The following is a 6,684-nucleotide window of genomic DNA, read 5'->3' on the forward strand; positions in this document are numbered from 1 at the left end:
CCTGGAAGACACCTAGACTTGGGCTTTGGGAAATCTGTACTACTGGGGTGGGGAACCTAATTTCATGCAACACAGAGAGATTGACTGGCAGAGGGAGAGGGAGAGAGAGAGTCCTGCAGTGTTAAAACCTCCACCCACCACTGGATCTGGCTCAGAAGTAGCCCCTGATTGTCTGTAAGTCAACGGGACCTCATAATGGAAAACCAAATCCCCACCCATGCTGTAAGAGATGACATTTACTGGACCTGCTGAGTGACATCTTAGGAGGAGGAGGAGATCCTTGGCTTACGCTTAAGTACTTACATCCCCAGGGTATTGCTTAAAAAGTGGTCAGCACAAATATGACACTTAAGAGGGGAGAAGAAAGAAATAGCGGGAATGAATGAACAGTGGCTTGCCCAAGGAGTCCTCATTGTGGCTAAGACAATTGTGGAACCAGGATTTTTCCAACCCACTCTTAGACACTATGATAAAATTCACCCTTCATGAAATGAGTGTTTACTCCCTAATTTTAACTTCTCCAGATGTATCAACTTTCTCAATAATGGAATCTCAAGAGAGAGTCAGGACAGGTAGCTGGATTAAATATTCAAATGAGTCTTAATCAACCCACAGAACTGAGGTGGAAAAATTGAAATGTAAACGGGGATCTCATATCCTTTCTAAAATACTGCAACCTCAGTCTATTTGATCAAATATTGTCAGTTCAAAGTCATTTGAAAATGGGGCTTTGAAATATCACTGTGTGCTTGAGCCATAAATACTCCTTGCATTTTTGTGTTCCCCCTTCCCAATCTGTCCTCCTGGGGAAAAGACCCAGGAGGAGGAAAGAAAAAAATGTTGTGTTAATGAAAGAGCTTGAACTCCACTAATAAATCAGCAACAACATAATCTTGTGTGTGTTTTAATTAATCAAATATGTCATTTTTGGATGGATGACACCCCAGAAGACTGGGTGATTTGAGGAAAAGCATTCCTTTGGTGTGCATTCCCATCCCTGCCCTGTTAGGAAGATCTTGATTTTTTTAAAGTCATTTATGCCTGATTGGTGCATGAAACATAACATACGCTTGCCCTTAAATCATTTATATTTTACTTTCTTTATGATGCCTTTGTGAATTACCTCTTTCTGCATTTGTAATTAGAGGATGTAACAGATGGCCTGGGCTTAGTTCAGGGTGATAAATCCACTAAAATAACCTACAGGAAGCCACTGTGGACAAATGATTCTTTGTCCAGTGCGGTGTTCAAGATCTGTGCTACTCAAGAAGTTTTGGCTAGGAAGGATGATTATAAAATAGTCTGGCACAGAGATTGGACAAATCAACAGACAAGCGGGGATGGGGGGCAAAGACACACATACAGCAGCATAGTTGGTGGGTGGGTGGCATTTTTAAGGTTTTGATTAAATGAACATTGTATTTTTATTTCTGTGGATATTTGTTTTTAGAGACGTTTAACTTAGTAAATAAATACACATATTAAATTTTGCAATGCTAAAACATGGATAGATAAGCCATTCGTTTTATGGGGGGAAATGAAAATAATATTCACAACACAATAGAAAAAGAAGTGTAAGTAGAAGAAGCTGCAATGTGGTAGAGGGAAGTCACAGGGGTAGGAAAAGATACAATATTGAAAATAACTTGAATGTAATGTAAAGATCATTTAAAATGTGTAACTGAATGAAAATAAATAAAAATGTAATTTCAAATAAACAAACAAACAAATAAATAAATAGTGCTAATCTACATAAAGTTAGGCTTTATGCTGGAATGACAGCACATCCATGACAGGGTGTGGGTGTGTGGGTGTGTGTGTGTGAAGACAGAGAGACAGAGTCTGTTGGGTAATGGAAATATAGAAAACCAATGCTGTCTAGATGCATTATTGAGATAAATGTGCCTGAGAAGATTTGTCAGGTATAAAATATGAGTGAAGGCCTCAGAATGTCCTTACATACATACTTAGGCTTCCTGCTGATTTCCAGTAGCTTAAGCTTCTTTTTCACCACACTTAACAAAACAAATCAAAATTACACACCAACATATTCAAAGTTCTGCTCCAAGCTGAATACGATGAACAACATAAACATGTGAATAATCCTAGGCACATATATAAATTAGTTTTAGCTAGTCATAGAGAGTAGCAAAGAACTATGCATTGTCCCCCATCCACTGCCCATTGAGCATCCTACTCAGCTGCCGCCTCCGACCCCTCCTTCAATATGGGGGGGGGGAGGCTGCACATTTTCATTCTGTCTTCACAGATATAAGGACTGGAATATTATTTTTTGTTTTTTAGAAAGAATAAGAGTATGATTCTTAAGATACTGAATTCTGTGTTCTAAACCTGTTTCTTCTGTGCTTTCGTAGTGTGCTTATACAGCCCTGCCTATATTGGATTTATATGGACAACAAGCGGATTTCTGTCATTTCGATTGTTAGCTGGGGTTTCATGTACCTCTGTTGGTGGGCAGAATAGCTCAGCATGAAGCAGGAAATGTCTGAGCAGGGAGATGGCTTCCAGCCAAATGACCAGAGGTCTCAGCAAGTACTCTGTGCTTATGGACTAGTTCATTCCTAACACCTGTTTCCTGTCATGTTCTAATCCAGGCCCAGCTTTGCCACTGGCACTCATCTCTTTGAACTCGCATCCACCTGGCATGAAGCCACTTCCCATTTGCCAATCACATATCTGGTTCTCTCTCCTATATTCCATAGTGATCACCCTCAGTATTGTATCCCCTGATTTATTTTCTTTCATTTAAACTGGTCTCCTGTTCTGTCTTGTAACTGGTGCAAACAGAAAGAAAGGATGGAGAGCAAGGGGAGAGAAGCCTACCTCCCTGTAAACATAATGCCTATGTGCCATGAATTACTACAAGCATTTGCAGAAGTGGAATTCTTACATATCAGGTATGAACTGTAAAGCCCTCTGTACATGTAAAACCTCCACACAAAGTAATGTAATAATGGGCTGGCAATATGTTTCTGAGAGTCTCTGGGGAAATCAAGGGCAGTTTCTGCCCCTCACCACCACCTACAATTCAAGACACTTGTTTCATGATCAGCGAAAGCATACCACTTACTTCTGAGCTCCTGGATTCATTTGCCCTACTAGTCTCCAAAGTTCTGGAAGAGCAGCAAAGACGATGGATAAGATCTCAGCAGGTTGAAGACTCAGTTCAAAGAGAAATCCTTAATAAAATTTGTGGTCCCCAGGCAACTGCCTGAATTTGCAAGGAGCTGACATACCTAGGAAAGAGAAGTAATATTGAAGGAAAATCAAAAAGTATTTACTGCAAACTTCGAAATCTTTGTTCATATCCCCTAAAAGTATAGCTTGTAATGGGGGTGATGCCTGTCTGTGTGTGACTCACCCATCCGGACAAAAGATGCAACTCAGCATCTGCTGACATAAATGTGTATGATGACCAGGTTGCCCTTCAAACCTGTCAGCCAGGCTGTGCCAAGATGCAGTTAAATCAAAAAATATATAATCGCCAAATGGAGAGAACTCTCACTAGCTGCCACCTACTCTTTCAAACACCCACCCACCCACATGCTGTTTTTCCTGCTGCTGTCCAGAAGACAGAATCATGGGGGGGAAACATCTCCAGCCCCAATAGTTAGCAAGATGATATAATATACTTCAGACAAACTAAGACCGTGGTAACAACTGGATTCTAGGTTTTAAAATATGAGGAATCTATCATTGTATGTTTCTTCTTCCCTGCAGCTCTAGGTGAATGTGAAATCTGCATAGCACCTAATATTGCCTCACTTGAATGTCTGCTATCTCCTCCTACATTCCATCTTGAGACTATGGTCATATACAAACCTGGTTGCTTCACCCTCAGCTAATGAAAGGCTACTGGTGTATTGCATTCTGTTCTGTGTTACTGGCTTTGAGGTGTTTTATTACTCTATTTATACTGTTGAACTTGATTGCAATCCTTTATGTCAGACTATAAACACACAACTCTGATCCAATGCACCTATTATTGGAACATTAAGTCAATGTCAAAATTAATAGACAATCCCATTTTCTTACACGTGTGGCAATATTCCTAAAATGCTGGCTGGCATCAAACCTGTCACTTTTGTTCCGTGTTCCATTTCATGTTTTGTTGAATCTATGTCTCTCCAGTAACTGCTGGAAGTGGAGCATAGATTCATTCCATCCCCTGCTACATACTGTAAAATCATTACACCCATATAATTAACAGCATGCTCCCTCTGAGTGCTGAAGCGAACTGATCTAATCATTAATTAAACTTTGTGCTGGGCCTCTTTCACTGCAGTTTTCATGAACTTTGACTCAAGATTAGACAGCAATTGATGGGCCTTATAATTTGATCTCCTGAGTGCCCTCAACTTCCACTGAACTTAGCACCTACTCCTAGTGTGCAAGTGATTTATGTCAAGTGCAAATGGTGCAGTAGAAATAGGTTAAATTGCTCCAAGAGAAGATGTAGATTTGGTCAGGACAATAGCTATCTTCATAATTCACTTATCATCTAAAATATAGTTATCCTCTCTATAAAAGATGTAAGTATTAATATTGATTCCCATTATACTTTGTAATATGCATTGGCTGTCTGCTAAAAAAGTTTGATTGGAAAGTCAATATCTGAAATATTGAAAGCTTAGGAAAGCCAGTTATGGAGCTTTGGCTGGGTGGGGGCAAAATGTTTTATAGTTGATAGCATTTATGGGATGAGCTCTTCATGGGCTAGTGGTAAACAACAAGTTTTGCATGCAAAGAGTTGCAGGTTGAATACCTGGTATCTCTAATGAAACGATCCCAGAACCAAGTTACTAGTGATAGGAGGGATCCATGATCAGAATATATTGTCTCCACTCCCCCGCCCTCGTCAAAGTTGTGTTGGGTTTGCACATTTGATAAGGAAAGCTGCACAGCGTGTTTAACCATTTAAAGTCCAAAGAACCAATGCAAACTCTACCTTTCAATTTTTTATTGCTTTCCAAACAGCCATAAAAGTTAGTTGTTTTGTTATTGAGGCCAGGTCAAAGGTAGAAGAAGCAACAGAGCAGGGGGCATCTCTCTCAGACCTGATCCTTACCAACAGGGAGGAACTGATCAACAAAGTGAAATACAGGGAACCTTGGGAGGAAGTGATCATGTCCTCTTGGGTTTCATTACACACATGCAAAGGAAAGCTGAATGTAGTCGGATGTGCACTCTGGACTTTAAGAAGGCCGATTTCAAAAAGCTTAAGTAACTACTGAGTGAAATTCCATGGTCAGAAATACTCAAAAGAGAAGGGAGTCCAAGATGGATGGGAGTGTCTTCAAGTTGAAATATTGAAGGCACAAAGGCAGAAAATTCCAACAAGAAAAGTGGGAGACACTTAAAGAAACTGGTGTGGCTGCCTAAGGAGCTTACAGATGAGCTGAGATAAAAGAAGGGCATGTATAAGAAATGGAACCTTCTGACACTGGAACTCCCACCAGAGGTGATGCACTCTCCTTGCTTGGAGGTTTTTAAGCTGAGGTTGAAGATGTCATGTATGATCTACTTGAAATTCCTGCCTTGCAGGGGATTGGACTAGAGTCAGGGGTCAGCAAACTTTTTCAGCAGGGGGCCGGTCCACTGTCAGACCATGTGGGGGGCCGGACTATATTATGGAGATAAAAAATGAACGAATTCCTATGACCTAAAAATAACCCAGAGATGTAAAAACACCAGGCAGGCCCCGCAAATAACCCAGAGATGGGATTTAAATAGAAGGACACATTCTACTCATGTAAAAACACACTGATTCCCCAACTGTCCAGGGGCTGGATTTAGAAGGCAATTGGGCCAGATCCGGCTCCCGGGCGTTAGTTTGCCTACCCATGGACTATATAGTCCTCAACATCCCTTCCAACTCTATGATTCTATGAAACGCTCAAAATAAATCGGGTCTGGAACCATGGGCAGTGTCACACACACACTGCTGGACTGCAGTCAACTCCACACACCCCACCCCCCCACCCCCAGATCTTAACATATGGGACACAACTTGCCCACCTAGAAATATATTTTTCCCCTTCTGTGCCCCCGAGTTTTCTTTCTGGTGCCACCAGTCAGGAAAGAAGTGTGTTGTTTCCACGCTTCATCCTCATCTTTGCCTTGCTACGCTTCATTTTGCTGGGAACAGTATGAAGATTCGGACCAGCCCCACCATTAGATAAGAGTGAAACGATCGCCTCAGGCGGATGATTTGGGGTGTCACAAAAGCTCATCCAAATGGTTCATTATTTAATGTTGCAATAGTAGCAGTAGCAGCAGCAGCAGCAGCAGCAGCAGTAGTAGTTTTCCTGCCAAGGAGGGGGAAGAAGCAGTTGTGGAGGAATTAGCCTCCCCAGGTGCCAAAACAACACATTGACGCAGGGCGCTCGTTTGCTGCCTGTGCTGCCTTAGGCGGCGAAACGTTTTGAGCAGATTCCTACTTGCGCCTCTTTGATTCCTGTCTAGACAGTCATCTATAGCTTGTTAAAAGCCTTTTGGAGCGGCGGCACCGCCTGCCTCCCTCAAGGAGGAGAGGGCCTTTTCGCGCGCATCCTTCTCTCTCGGGCCCGGGAGCAAAGCAAGAAGCCGCCAGGCCGCGCGCGCGCCGAGGGAGGCAAAAGGGCAGGGCGGAGCCTCAGTCCAAGCGCGGAGCCCGGGAGCCGC

Source organism: Lacerta agilis, chromosome 12, assembly GCF_009819535.1.
Source record: "Lacerta agilis isolate rLacAgi1 chromosome 12, rLacAgi1.pri, whole genome shotgun sequence".
NCBI classification, from domain to species: domain Eukaryota; kingdom Metazoa; phylum Chordata; class Lepidosauria; order Squamata; family Lacertidae; genus Lacerta; species Lacerta agilis.